The following is a 14602-nucleotide window of genomic DNA, read 5'->3' as shown; positions in this document are numbered from 1 at the left end:
CAGCAGCTCTGCTCTGGCCTCTGCTGGCACAGCAGGGGACACTGGGTGGAAGCAGCCCTGCCTGTGTTGCCAGGCAGGTGGGCAGGGCTGTTTTTACCCAGCATCCCTTGCCACGCCAGCAGAGGCCAGAACTGGGGTGCTGCCTGCAAGCTTGTCAGTTGATTCTGTCCGGCACGCCAGCAGGCTGTGGCTCCAGCTCCAGCCTCTGCTGGCACTGCAGGCCAGGCAGAATCAAATGTCGGACTGTATTTTGCCCACCCCTGGCATAATGGGGTTTGCCTTCTTCCAGCCCTGGTTCCATTTTCTCTTCTTCATCATCTAATGTTTATTTGCAGTCATACAAATGGTGCCAGCAGCAGCAGTCCCTTGTGCTTTCTAAAATGAGTTAGCCAAGGCAAGCAGCACAGCTGTCAGTTCTCATAAATTTGGTTCCAGAGGGAGCGGGAGCCTGCACCACACAGCCCTGCAGGCTAATGGGTGGTGTACTGAATTGCAGACCTGGAGACAGGGCTGGTCTGCATTCATCTCTTCCACTGAACATTGTTAACATTTCTGTGCCCTTCACAGCCAGGGCTCCAAGACTTAAGGTTAACTCTTATTTGCCATTGTGACAGGACTCTACCTGCAGGCAGCTGTGGTGCTGCATAGGTGGCCATGCATCCTGTTTCCTCCCATGCTGTCCTCCCAGGGTACTACTCTGCTGCCTCACCTTGATGGTGAAAATGATTATACAATTGGAGATACTGCTATCAGAAACCACTGTGAGCTTTAGGTGCTTTGCCCTACCCTGCTCATCATTGAGTTCCCAGCTCCACGGCCTGAGCAAGGCACCCCCTCCAAACTGCTTCCTCAACCCTGAGCTCTGGCCCCTCGATTCAGTCTCTCTGGGTTGTGGCCTGATCTCTGGTTGGAGCAAGTCATCACTATTCTGGGCTGGCCTCACCCACCTTGCTCTCTGGATGTCTCTCCACACAAGGCCTCTGGCCCTACCTCAGTACACTGCAATGCACACTAAGCCTGCAGTCTAAAATGTCTGTATTCCCATTAGCCACTCTCAAACCTCACAGATGGCACTATCCACTGAACCTCTAGCACTACCTCTATCCATCAGGCCCTATGTCCGCACCTCAAAATGTTTGGTACCTCCCCAGCACCCACTGTGGCCTGTTTCTATCAGTCTCACTAGGGCTGTCTCACACTAACCCCCTTTGGCCAGCGGTCTCACCTGGGCTCTAAGCCTGCTATTCTAAGCACAGAGTGCCTTTTCTGGCACCCCCACTATGGCCTCCTGCCTCCCCTTTAGTTACATCCATGCCTCACAACTTTAACAGCCAACATAAACTGTTCCCAAATAAAATGCTTAAAACCCTCAGGGTCCCCACAACCTTCTACTCTCTATCAGCTGTCTCCCTTCAGCTCTCCAAGGTACCTGAATTTGTCTGGGTTCAAAGGAGCTTTTACCTCTACAGATCTCAGGGCCTCTGGCCCAGGAGTTAGGCTTCCAGGACCCCAGGAATCATTTTTCACCCCTCCCCGTCTGTCTCGAACTGCACGTGGGAGGGTTTGCTCTCATCCAGTGCAGTCTGCTCAGCTGCACTTGTGCTACTATATAGCTGCCTGCTTGGACCTCTGCCTATATAGCTTATTGCAAAGCATCTTGCCCCAGCCAGTTACTTACAGTCTCTGACTCCTGCCTTCATCTCCCTTGGCTGTTTAATTTCTTGCAGCTGATCCACACTCAGCTGCCTACAACACACTGCAGCCCTTGCCAGCTGCTCTTTTTCTTCTTAAAGTAGCAGAGACCTTTAACCCCTTTACATGATTCATAGACCAGGTCGTGACATGCTTACAAAAAGTCAGTTTGGGCAAAGCTAGTGTTACAACCCAGACCTGTCTGATGATGGAGGCAGCTTGTATTTGCTTTGTCACACAACTCTTTGAAAGGTAAAAGTGGAATGAAGCACTGGCAGTGCATCCCTGTGTCATCATGTGGCAACTAGAGCAGTGGTTCTCAACCTTTTTTGTACCGGGACCCAGTTGTAAACATCAATGGCCAGTCCTGACCCAGTGCCTCTCGCTCCCGACCCATTGCCCACAGGCTTTCCCAGCCTACAAGGGAAAAGCCACGATTTCCCACATTTTTCTCCTTTAAAGGAGAATCCATTTTTTAAATTTGTTGATCCATTTTTAAGGTTTGTTCAGTACCCTTTTATATATTCTTGCAACCCACTTTTGGGTTGCACCCCATGGGTTAAGAAACGCTGAAGTAGAGGACATACAGAGGTTTGAAGTGGCTACTACTTCCATGGGGCCTGCTTGTCTCACCCACTGACTCAGTTTACATGTTCACTGACTGCTGGTCTTTCCTGCAGACCAGCTCAGCCTCTGGCTTCTTTACTGTTCATTCCATCCAAGAAGAGCACACACCAACTGCAGAGACTTTCTCAGCCTGACAAAGGGCTTTTAAACCCGAAAGCTTGCAAAAAAAATTTTTTCCAACTATTTAAGTTGGTTTAATAACAAATATCAGATTCACCCAAATAACTTTGTCTGCCCAGGAGAAGCTACAAACTCATGAGGCAGGCTAAAAATACCGATTTGTTATTTAATGTCACCGTTTTGAAACTAACATGATTTTTATGGGGGGAATCATGACTTTTAAATGTTGGGATTTTGCAGTTCTGGGCCATGAAAAACATCTATCTATTATAAATTAAATCTCTTATTCCGGAGGCCAGATCATTACAGTCTACAAGAGAATAAAGCAGATGGAAACAATGGTCTGAAAGCTTTTGAAGTTGGAACAGGCAATGATGCATAAACCACAAAGTGAAGATGATGTTGATTATGACAGAAGGTTATAAAAATTTTTTAAAAATCAATCTTCCTCAGGAAAGCATGGGTTTAACTAGTACTTCGTGACATCTCATATAGACCAGAAAAAGCATCATTAGATGCCAGCTACGTATACTGAGAAATTATATTTAACACTATTGCAGAGTTCATTTTTTCATATTTGATTGAAGATCTGCATCTCATTAACAGCCATTTACACGTCGATTTCAAAGTGTAGCTGTCTTGAGTTTTCTTTGTTGAAAAAACATTATATTCATTTTTATTTAAAAGGGAACATTGATTATTATTGTAATTTTCCCTGACAGAAATTAAAAATCCCCAGAGAAGGTTTTGCTCTCACTTCTCAAATGCATGTTCACTTTCAGATAAAGGCCAAATATGGAAAATTTTAGAATGAAAGATGAGTGGTTTGGAAAGTTATGACTATGTGAAAATAAGAGTGGTAAACTGAAACTATATTGGAACTTTTTAATTCTTGTTACAAGTAAGGTGGCCTGTTATTTTATTAATTTAATTACGTTAATTTAGTCAGGTTTCTGGCTGTTTTTGACACTTCAGTGAATGGGTTCAGTAGAAGTGAATCTTCATAGAAGTAGCAAAAAATTAACATTTAAAGAATATATCTTTTCCGCAAGATACTATATAATACTCTTTCATCAAACCATAACGAAGTATAATGTTGCATTTATGACATTTATAATAAAAATATCTTATTTGGCAAAGATGCATGTAACTTGGTTTATGTGGGAACTATAATATGCTTTTAGTGTAAGCAAACATACCATACTAGAAGCATTGATCAGAGGGGAGTTCATTTGTTTCTGTCTCTGTTCATTATTCCCTTATTCTGAGAGTTGCCAATTGTGAATCTGTCAGGACTTCCCAGGTAGTCAGTTTATAGTGACAAGATATCCATAGCAGCAGGAGCCCACAGTAGCAACCACAGGCTGAAAGGGACCTTGGGGTTATGATTGATCACAGGATGAACATGAGCCGCCAGTGCAACACTGTAGTCAACGGAGCTAATAGCATACTGGGATGCATTAGCTGATACATTGCAAGCAGGGCTAAGGAAATGATGCTTCCTCTCTACTCGGTGCTGGTGAGACCCCAGCTGAAGTACAGTGTCCAGTTCTGGACACCGCACTTCAAAAAACATGTGGAGAAGCTTGAAAGGGTCCGGAGAAGGGCCACAAGAGTGATTAAGGGCCTGGAGGACAAACCTTATGAGGAAAGGCTAAGGGATCTGGGACTGTTCAGCCCCAGAAAGAGAAGACTGAGTGGGGGGATTTGGTGGCCCCCTACAAGTATGTAAGGGGTAAATATTGGGATCTGGGAGAAAAACTGTTCAGTAGGGTGCCCAGGGGAGGACATGGAGCAATGGCCATAAACTGTTAGAGGATGGCTTCAGGTTGGATGCAAGAAAGAACTTCTTTATGGTAAGGGTGACCAGAATCTGGAATAGACTTCCCAAGGAGGTGGTGCAGCCCCACCCCTGGAAGTCTTGAAGAGGACACCTTGCTGGGATCATTTGATTTCAGCAGTATTCCTGCCCAGAGCAGGGGCATTGAATTCAATGATCTTTCATGGTCCCTTCCAGCCTTAATTTCTATGATTCTGTGATTGCTAATCCCACTTGTTCAGAGACTCTTAGACCATAAAAAATGGATGGATAGTATGACTTAAATAATGAGATTTTTATATTATGTGTAATAAAATTACAATTAAAATTTACATACAAATTACACATAAACCAGTCAGATTTTCCTTTAGATAATTTCCAGTTAAAAAAGTAACTTTAAAATGTGCACTAAGATCTACTTTCTCCTTTCTGAAAATGATAGCAGTTTCCAGCCCCCCAAAATAACCAAAAAAAAAAAAAGAATGGAAACTTGCTTTATAAATGAAAAAGCTCATGTCCCCGTGTCTCCTGTAGCTTGGGTTGAAAAAATAACACCAACATTTTGAGCTATGCAATCATTGTGAGAGTTGGCCCCACTGTGGTAGTCCTATAAATAGCCCCCGAGGGCCCCATTGCACTCAATCTCACTGTTTGCCTTCTGTCCTTGGATAGCATGCTTAAGTGCTATTGCTGCCTTCCATACTGTGGATGCCTTTTTCCTTACTTTTGTAAAGTTCTTCATTGCAGCAAGGTAGTAGATAACATGGTACCATGGGTAAAAATATTTGCCTTTCCCTTTTCAAATTTCTCAATATTTTGTAGGTTGATCAAAAGCAGTCTCTCCAAACCACTGGACTCAACTGCTCCAGCTGTTGAAACAAAGTATCTCTGGATGGATTTAAGGGTCCCAGAAGACTGAAGGAATAACACACAAACTGAATAGAACAGATTGTAGATACTTAGTAGAAGTGTTGCATAGAGTTGTGGGGGCACCTGAATTTTGGAAAACAGTTTTAAGGAGGCCCTGGGTTGCAGAAGTATGAAAGCCCAGAGACCCAGTGTACTGGGTCTCTCGGACTTTTGACTGAATATTGATCGCAGGGGTTGAGGGGTGGTGACCGCCCACAGAAGCCACCAGTCTGCAGGGCCCGGGCCGGTCGCCCCAATTCACCTCCCCCACCCCAGGGACAGCCCTGCCAGTGCTTAATTGGGGACCCAGGAACCTCTTGGCTCTCTCTGGAGCATTCAGCAGAGGATAGCAGGACTGCTCCTATTCCTGTTTGCATTTTTGAGGCATATCTTCCCCCTTCTTCATTGTTGAAATGGTTAATCCCAACTTCTTTCTTTCATTTGTTCCTTTCCCTTTTTATACCTTGTGCTGTTTCTAACCCAATCAGGGGACTGTAAATTGCTGGGAGAGATGTACGACTGCTTCCTGGTTAATAGTCCCAAGCAATTCCTAGCTCTGCTCATTTCCTTTCTGCCTGCAAGACATTTTCCTCACTGAACGCAGATATGACCAGCAGCATATGGGATGATCTGAGGCAAAAGAACTTGGTAGTGGTCTATAGCTACCTGCCCATCTGCTGTGAACTGTCTCTCCTAGGGAAACGTGGGTTGTACAGTGGTCTAGAAATAAACAAAACTGTACGTGATAATTGGCACAATTCCTAGAACTGAATATTTGGGATGTTTGCAGAATCTGTGACCATTTAATCCAAATTGGGACTCTCCACATGCTATTTGAACAGATATTGGAGCAAAATATTCTCTGAAACTAGCAAAATGCTGAGTTTGCAATTGCAACCCTCTTTTTAAGTAAAAACATAAAAATATTAATTTACCAGAAAATATAAATGAGAGCAACAAAAGGGAAACAGACCTCTGCAGCCAAAATAATTATCTTTCACTTGAAATGACATCAAGTCTAATCCTACATAAGATACAATATTAGACGCAATGCATGCACCATCTAGAGAGAGAATTACATTGATATTTATTTTCTGGTAATTGTATTATGACTTTAGACTAATTATTTGACAATATTGTTGCACCAATGTATATATTTCATGCTATATGAAACCATTATATTCATTATATTATAATGTGGGGGGGGGGGTTCTGAAGTTACTGTGTAGGTTTTTTCTTACTGAAGACAAACTGAAGAATACATTTTAAAAGCATATGCAGAAATATACATTCATGTATTTATATTAGTTCTAGAAAGCTACAGTTTTCAGCCTAAATACGAATGCCAACTATTGAGGAATATAACTCCTTTTTTATCATTATTTTTTTAAACATTTAAAACAATTTTTTTAAACATTACAGAATGTGAATTGCTTCATTGATTTAGTCAGTTAGTTTAAATATGTTGAAAGCTTGTATCTTTGAGAATAAAATGTAAATCATAAAGTTTGTTCTTGGCCTTACAATGGACATTATTCTGGAGGAGCACAACTGTCCCTGCATTTTATTGATTACCGTTCAGTCTCTAATGAAGCTGGGACTTAATCCATTAACTGCTTTTTACGCTGATATTTTAAAAGGCTGTGTCGGTCTCCCTGGAGTCGTGATTAATACAACCACTGATCCATGTATATACAGGTCACATAAAAGCATTAATCAAAGCAGGCCTCTCTGAGACCAGGACTTGGTGTTACCACAAATGTGACTGTATAAATATCTCTTATGCAGGCTTAGATTAGTAAATAATGGGGAAGTTTGGTTTTGTAAATTTCTCATAAGGCAAATGGATATGGGTGATTGATGCGACCAGACAGGACACCAAAATAAGGATGGAGTGTACAAGGATTAAGACGATCTGTTAAAGATGTTTTCCTATTCAGTGGGAAAATATTGTAGTATTGGCTGAGAACTAGGATGTATATGCTGTAAAGAAGTTATTTTGATCAGTGTATACAGAAGGGTCTGGGAACCCATAATTGCGCTAGGCCTAAGGGATGCATGTGCCAGCTGTGCTTGTACCTTACCACGAACGAGCCTCCAGGGCTAACACCCTGTAAACACATTGACCATGAAAGTTTGAATAAGTGCTCTGTAGGTAATAAATCTAGCAGAGCCTTCACCGCTGAACCAGGCCTGTGATCATTCTTTCTATAACATGGAGGTCTTCAAGGGAAAACACTCTCCCTATAGCAGCAGCAGCAATAGTGGCACAGACAGCACTTCAACCCAGTGCGCACACTGAGAAATATGCGGAGGAGGAGAATTGAGGGATGACAGGTGGTATCTGAAACCAGCTGGGAGCTAGTAGAAAGACTTAAACATGGTATCCTGCATTGTGGACAAAGGTGCCAAGCCTCTCATCCCTCTCCCTCCCACTTTTTTGGGGGGTGTCTATAAGGAGACCATATGTATAACCTACTAGCCATGACTTGTAAGTTGTAGAGAAATCATTCCACAAGCTGCAGAGTACATCAGAATGTAACCTGCATGTATCACAGGAAGAGGGTAAAAGTTCATGTAAGTGAAGGGTAAATTTTCAAATTGAAAATTGGTTTCTTTTTATGTTGGTGAAATGATAACATTTATTTTCATACTGCCATAGGTAGACTTATTGTTTTCAGTGGTATTCTCCAGTGGGAGTAGGTAGTAGAAGCTTCATAGGAAATCTAAAAAACAGAACATAACCACGCTTTGTTCTTGCTAGTTATTTTACGCAAACCTATCTGCTTAACAAGTTATTTATTTCTGTAATGAATACTTGCTTTCAGATGTAGGCGTACATATTTTATATGGATGGAAACTGGATTAAAGAAATGGGAATGTTGTGATCATCAGTGAATTAAATTAATGAGAGAAATAATTTGAGAAAGAAATAATGCTGATTATATTTCACTTGTGAATACATATGAATTGTCTTCATTTGCATGAAGGACTGACTCATGGTGTGGCCTGAATTGCAACTTATAATTAAATACTCTCAGATTTTGTTACAGGATAAAATTAGTTTTTAGATTAATTAAGCATCTAATAACTTTGGAGAGAAGTTAAAACAGAGTGATTTATATGACCAAGTCAGCGGGGTTGTGCAGGAAGGAAGAAAACCACTTCCTTTCACTGAATTGGCACTTAGTTTAAATGTCAGTAAAAGAATGTAATTGGGGATTTCCACGCTACATTGAATATTATCATTAGCTTGCAGTAATGTTCTTCTTGTCCTCCAGCAATGGGTTTCTTGCCGAGGCCACCCTTAGACTATCTAATTTTGGAATAATCCCTAGGTGAGCTTTAGGGCGAGTTCTGATGAGTGCCCATGTGCAATTTGCCACCTTGTGCCCCACAGGCAGGACAGTGTGTACTGAGAAAAGGAGTAGAGTGGGGTGGCATGGAGCTCCCCGCACAGCAGGCATCTACAACTGGTAAGAGGCCCATATGCCAGTGATGTAAGTTAGAGCAGCCACTGGACTGTTGTAATGTGTGACATCAGACATCAGAGAAGCCTGCTCCCTGTTCCTTGGAATCAGTGAGCCACAGAAGCCTCTCTGATGTCTTGTGCCAAATGGAGTTGGACCACAAGAGAGAATCTGTTCCAAACAGTCCAACTTTTTAACATGCGAGATACGTTCCATGTCCAGGGCTTCCAGGTACAAGTAGATAAAATGGAAAAGTTGTGCACGTGCATGATGAGAAAAGTAGCTTTTTTGTTGTTTGCAATCTTAGGCCTTAGACAGACATTACATTTGTAGTGCTATAATCACTCTTGTAGCCCTATAAAAAGTGAGTATCCATATGTGCAAGCCATCTGTAGTACAGGTACTCCTCACTTAACGACCTACCTATTTAACGACCACGCGGACTTACGACCAGCTCTCCGAGCAGTCGGTACTCCGAGCAGGCGGTTGTTAAGTGAGGAGTACCTGTACTGTATTGTGGAAACGGCGCGCCGCAGGTTCATCACGGCGGGGCGGACAGCTCCTGCGCTTGCGGCCCAGGCAGGGCGCACGGAGCGGGCTTTCCTTGCCGGGGCTGGGGCCAGGGCAGCTCCGCCGGCTCCCACCTGCCTGCAGGCGCGGTGCCCCCGGCCCCACGTGACAACAGCTGGCAGGGCGCAGAGCAGCCCCGTGCGCGGATCTGGAGGGTGGGTTTAAGGGCGGTGGTTAGTTCTGCCTGCTGGGGCCGAGCTTCCCTCCTGCTCCCTGGTGCCAGCTCCTTCCCTCTCTCAGCATCCTCTTCCCACCAGCCCTGGCTTCAGGGCCAAATGCTGCCCTGGTGCTGGCAAGATCAGGGGAGGGAGCAGCTCGACCCCCCGCCCCAGGGACGCGGCTGCCAGCACACGGTCCTGCGGGGAGCACTTTGCTGCTCAGAGCGGCTCCTCACTTAACGACCAAGTCGCAGGAATGGAACTCGGTCGTTAAGTGAGGAGTACCTGTACCACAAAAATGTTCCTCATCCAAAGCAGAACTCTGTAGCGCTACATCTTGTAGTGCTACATATAATTTGTGGACAGCTCCCTGTAGCACTGCAGGGGTTTTTTTAGACCCCACAGTATCCCATTGTCCACAGCTTTCCATCCTTCCCCCTGCAAGAGCATTGGCTTACTTGATCCCCTGTGACAGACTGCAGCCAAAACTGCTGCCTCAGCCATCAGTGCCCTGAAGTATCAGCAAAACTCAGTACTTCTGCTGCATTGGTGGTAGCAGCTGTTGAATACAGCCCTTCAGTGACTGTGGGGGTAGTGGGAAAGCAATTTTCCTTCTCCCCCAGGTCCCCAGCGGGCAGTTGGGGCCAAGGGGATAGGAGGGGGACATCTCTTACAGCTGCTGCTCCCAGTGGCAGTTGCCAGCTGATGGTGACTGCCAATGGGTTCTCTTTCCCTGGGAGGGGAGAGGAAAGCTTGTCAATGATCCACGTCACTGATGGAGAGAATGGAGCAGGGGGGGAAGAAAGGAGCAGTTCCCCATCACCTCTGTGCTGGGGAGCACGTCTTTAAGCGGATTTATCTCTCTCCAGCCAGGGGGGCAGTTTTGCACGCCTCCAATAGTACTTATTTTTGTAGCACTCAAATTGCCTTAGAAATAGGTGCGCTACAGACCTGTAGACATGCACAGTTATGCTAAGCGCTCAGTTGCTGTCTTGCATTTACATCAACAGGCATTAAAACGGTAATATCGCAACAGGATCTCAAGGGAGATGAGAACTGTATTACCTGAATAATCATTAGTGATTTTGTGGCGACAAAAAGTTATCACAGTTATCAACATATGCCATTGGTCAGAGTGATTAGGACTCTTGTCTGCATCTGCTTATTGGAGGGCTTCCTACGTCTTCCTTTGACGCAGCTGTTGGAATCAGTGTACTGAATTGGCTGCATCACTGTGTTGGGCCAGCTGGGCTAGACACTGTGCTGGGTCTTATGATTTGCTGCCACAGGCCTTTCTGGCTGGAGCTGAAAGAGAATCTCCATTTAGTGCATGTGTTAGTGGCTCATCATTTGTGCATCAACCACAAAAGGCTGACTACAGAGCTGCAGCTGAACGAGGCTGACATTCTACCCTTCTGGAGATTACAGCCTGCTTCGGAAAATAAATGATGCATCGTGATACAATCACTGAAATGCTAGCTGAGAATTTGAATAAGGTGTGGGTTACATACTTTTGCTGTGGCTTTCACTGGTACCTGGCCAACTGATTAAATCCTCTTTGAGCAGGGGAGACTTCTTCCAAGGAAGCAATCTGAGGATTGGACTTGGCTAGAGTTACTCATCTGGTTTTCCAAAACGCACTGGAAAATAGCAGGTTCTCTCTTCTGACTTGGCTGTGCAGTAATAGGAGCATTTATGAAGTCCAGACAGTTACAAAAATAATTGTAATTCAGTCCTTACCATCACTTGTGCCACCCCTTTGTTCTTTTGTGCAGATGAGGATAAAATCCTTATGTGGTCACAGCCCTGTTCTGTATTATGAGAGTGACTGGTTTCTGGCCCTGGTGTCAGTAATGAGTGTAGCCAAGCCTTTGTTGTGGTCATGATGTGATTGCAAGTGTAGAAAAAGGCAGGCTGGGTTTGGTACCTTTGTGGTAGTTGTGGTTAAAACCTGCCATTGCAGCAGAACCTTGCCTATTTGGTACTGGATCTCTTGCACCCATTGCCAGTAGTGATAGAGTGGACAAATCGATAGATTACACGTTTGATGTCCCAATTGCCATGCTCAGAACTGGGTTTGTCTGAGAGAATGACTGTATCAGTCATGAGCTCTGGTATGACAGCTGTTAGATGTGAACGGCTTGGGTACCAAAAGGAAGTGCCCTGTCTGGAAGATTTGCAGCAGTTTATATCCCCATCTGTTAACATCTGAACTCTGCTAATACAGAGTTCTTGTGCTGTTTTCCACATAATTTCCTTTGTCTGTCCTCATTAGGGCTATGTCTATAAGCAGGTTTGAAGGACTGATTGGACACAGATGAAAATAAGAGGTTTTGATTGAATTTTTCCTAGTTTATCTTCATCCTAGCACATCCTTCATAGGATGTACTAAGGAGCATGGTGTTGCTATTATACTCCTTTGAATTTAGTTATCTAAAATTATTTTCCTTTTTGTGGGCTTTATATTTACCTTGAGGAAATCGACCATTACCAGATGCAAACTTTCAGTGACCTCATGATGAACTCAGAAATAAATTAATTGCTCTTATTTGTATGATGCTTATTATTAGCCAGTAATGTAATCTTGCACAGCCATTCTACCAAGTAAAATAGAAGTCCTATCCTCCGCTTGCTTTGTTTTATGTCCATCAACCTGATATTTTTTGACTGTTTTAAATACCCTTCATTCTCCCAGGGGCAGTAGTTTCATGAACCACTTAAAGCAACATATAAGGATCTAAAATATGGTAGAAATTGTGGGTATGGTTCTAAACTTGACTATAATAAAGAACAAATAATTACAAAAATTATCTTGCATCCAGCAAGCAGCATTTTTACAGCTTTTTTTATAGTGCTACATCTTTATGTAAACATTTCAGCAACTCTCACCCTTACCAGATGCTGACCAGAAATCAGCTGCCTTTAACAGAAACTGATGCTTCTTTTTTCTCTTCAGACTGGCTGCAGCCTTCACTAATATTGTGTGGAAGTAGAGCTGACTGTCAGACTTAAATGCTTTTGTTGAATCTGTAGTTCCAGCTGTGCTCTCAGATTTCATTTTAAGAATTAGGAAATACAAATGTACCACACAAGTAATTGCTGAACAAGGTATAAATAAAAGAACAAACTTGAATGCTTTTTAAAATGCCTTTTGGACACAATGTAACTTATACCTACTCTTTTATATTTGTTTTTAGATGTAGACTAAAATCTGCTTTTGAGAAATGCCAAACTGCAATTTCATGCGGGAGGAAAACAGCCCACTGTAAGTATGATGAGTACAAATTGTCATAGAGAAAACAAATTCTTACTTGCTAATATACTTTTCATATTTAATTTAGATGAATAATCGAGAAGCATAATATATCCAAAAAACAGTCAAGTAAAAACCAGTGATCAAAGCAGGAAAAAAGGGGGAACTGGGGCGGTTTGGAGGTTAGCTGACAGTTGCAATGAAATTATTGCCTAAGCCAGGGGTGTTCAGCTTCCAGCCTGTGCGCCAAGTGCAGCCCATGGAACTAGCACATCTGGCCCATGGGGTTCCCCCTGGTCAGGAAATTTGGTGGCAGTGGAGCAGTGGCTATTAATACAGCCACCCTCCCCCCTGACAAATTCCCAAGCCCCATGAGTCTGATTAGAGCTAGGCTACACCCCCTATCCCCTGTGGGTCTGGGTTGGAGGTAGTCCATGCCCCCCCCCCCCCAAACAGGGCCAAACACCCCTTTTCCCCCATGGGTCAGGTTGTGGCCGGGCCCCGCCCCACATGGAATCAGGCCATGCCCCCTTTTTCTTGGGAGCTGGGGTTAGGGCCAGGACCTGCCCCCTTCCTCCCCCCACAGGCCCAGGTCATACCCCCCTACCTTGCGGCCACCTCCTCACCCCCTCCCCACACCGGGCCATGTGAAACCCCCTTCCTCCCTTGCAGAGCAGGACTCGGGCAGGGCTGACCCCTTGCTCCCTCCTCATGGCTGGATGTTGCTCACCACATTGGCCCTGGGCATTGGACCTGCCATCTAGCCCACGGTTGAACCAGGAACTGCCCATCCAACCTGCCAGGGAAAAAGTTTGAGCACCATTGACCTAAGCAAATTGTAGAATAGTGGGGGCCAACTTTTTTTTGTCAGGCATGCCACAAATTAGCCCTGCATCCTCAAATGCCATTCCAATCCCCTCATCCTTCCTGATCAGCTCTCTGCTTTGTGTTCCCTGCCCTGTTCTTCCTCGCTAATCAACCTCTGCTTTCTGCTTCCCACCCCATACTCCTGATCTGCTCTGTTTTCTGCTCCCTGCCCTATCTGCCACTGCTGCCTGTCTCTCCTTAATCTGCTAATCTGCCGCATTCCACATGTACAGAGGCTGCTTGTGCCTGGTGTGGCACTCATGCTGCAAGTTGGCCAGCTCTGTCGTTTGGGACTATATGCTCTTCTGGGAGGACTGCCTGTTTATTAACCATCATAAGAATTAGAATTGGAAACAATCTGTTTCAGTTACTGGCTGTCAGGTTAGCTAATTCTGCAGTGTGACCATCATCATGGCCCATGCTATCATGCACTCTGAAAACTTTTGGGAATGAAGTGTGCATGGCTCTTTGACTTCCTGCATATAATCAATATCTCTTTTCTGTTGAGTGTTGATTTACATCAATCCATTGATTTATATTCAATTTAAGTTGATACATACTTTCTTGTAAAGGAGGACAGCTTTTCATTCTGAACCTAGAGGTCTGTCAGTCAGCTCTTTTGGGAAACATTCCCATCCTTGAGTTTTTAAATTCCCTGTTTAGAAACTGTCCCTGTTCTGTGTCTTATAACTCAGTAAGAGAAACAGTTCTTCCAGAATTATTGAAAGGTTTTGTGACTAAATGAGGAGTTGTTATGGATGTAGTGAAAATATAAGCCAGGCGCATGTGGTCACTTTATCACAAAATTTCTATTTTGCTTCCCATGTTTCTCCTCTTGAATGGAAGGAGTTGTCAAAACAATATTAGGAATGCAGTTGATACGGAAGTGTCATGATTACAAGTTAATATTGTTCAGGAAAGACAGGAACCTTCACATTTGTCAGCAAACTAGCCAACCTTAGCAGAGGTGGGCTCAGACACTTCTCTCCTTGACTGTATTGTTCTACATCCACCCCTTTCCTAGCACCATCTGGGGAAGGAAATCACATTTCCCTTACATTTATCCTTCCCAGTGTAACTGAATGTTGACATTTTCTTTATAAATTACTGGCCTCTA

At 43.9% G+C, this 14602-nt stretch overlaps 1 protein-coding gene across 9 annotated transcripts in view; it reads left to right on the top strand.

The window, feature by feature from the left end:
- INPP4A (inositol polyphosphate-4-phosphatase type I A) overlaps positions 1-14602 on the top strand; it is a 192594-nt gene that overhangs the window by 103306 nt on the left and 74686 nt on the right. For all 9 annotated transcript variants that reach the window (XM_059720974.1, XM_019485100.2, XM_019485102.2 and 6 more), the window contains exon 3: positions 12563-12630. The gene's annotated coding sequence lies outside the window, so the exon portion shown is untranslated. The remainder of the gene's footprint in view (positions 1-12562; positions 12631-14602) is intronic.

Source organism: Alligator mississippiensis, chromosome 1 (assembly GCF_030867095.1).
Source record: "Alligator mississippiensis isolate rAllMis1 chromosome 1, rAllMis1, whole genome shotgun sequence".
In the NCBI taxonomy this organism is placed as follows: Eukaryota; Metazoa; Chordata; order Crocodylia; family Alligatoridae; genus Alligator; species Alligator mississippiensis.
This window is presented reverse-complemented; position numbering and strand designations above follow the sequence as displayed.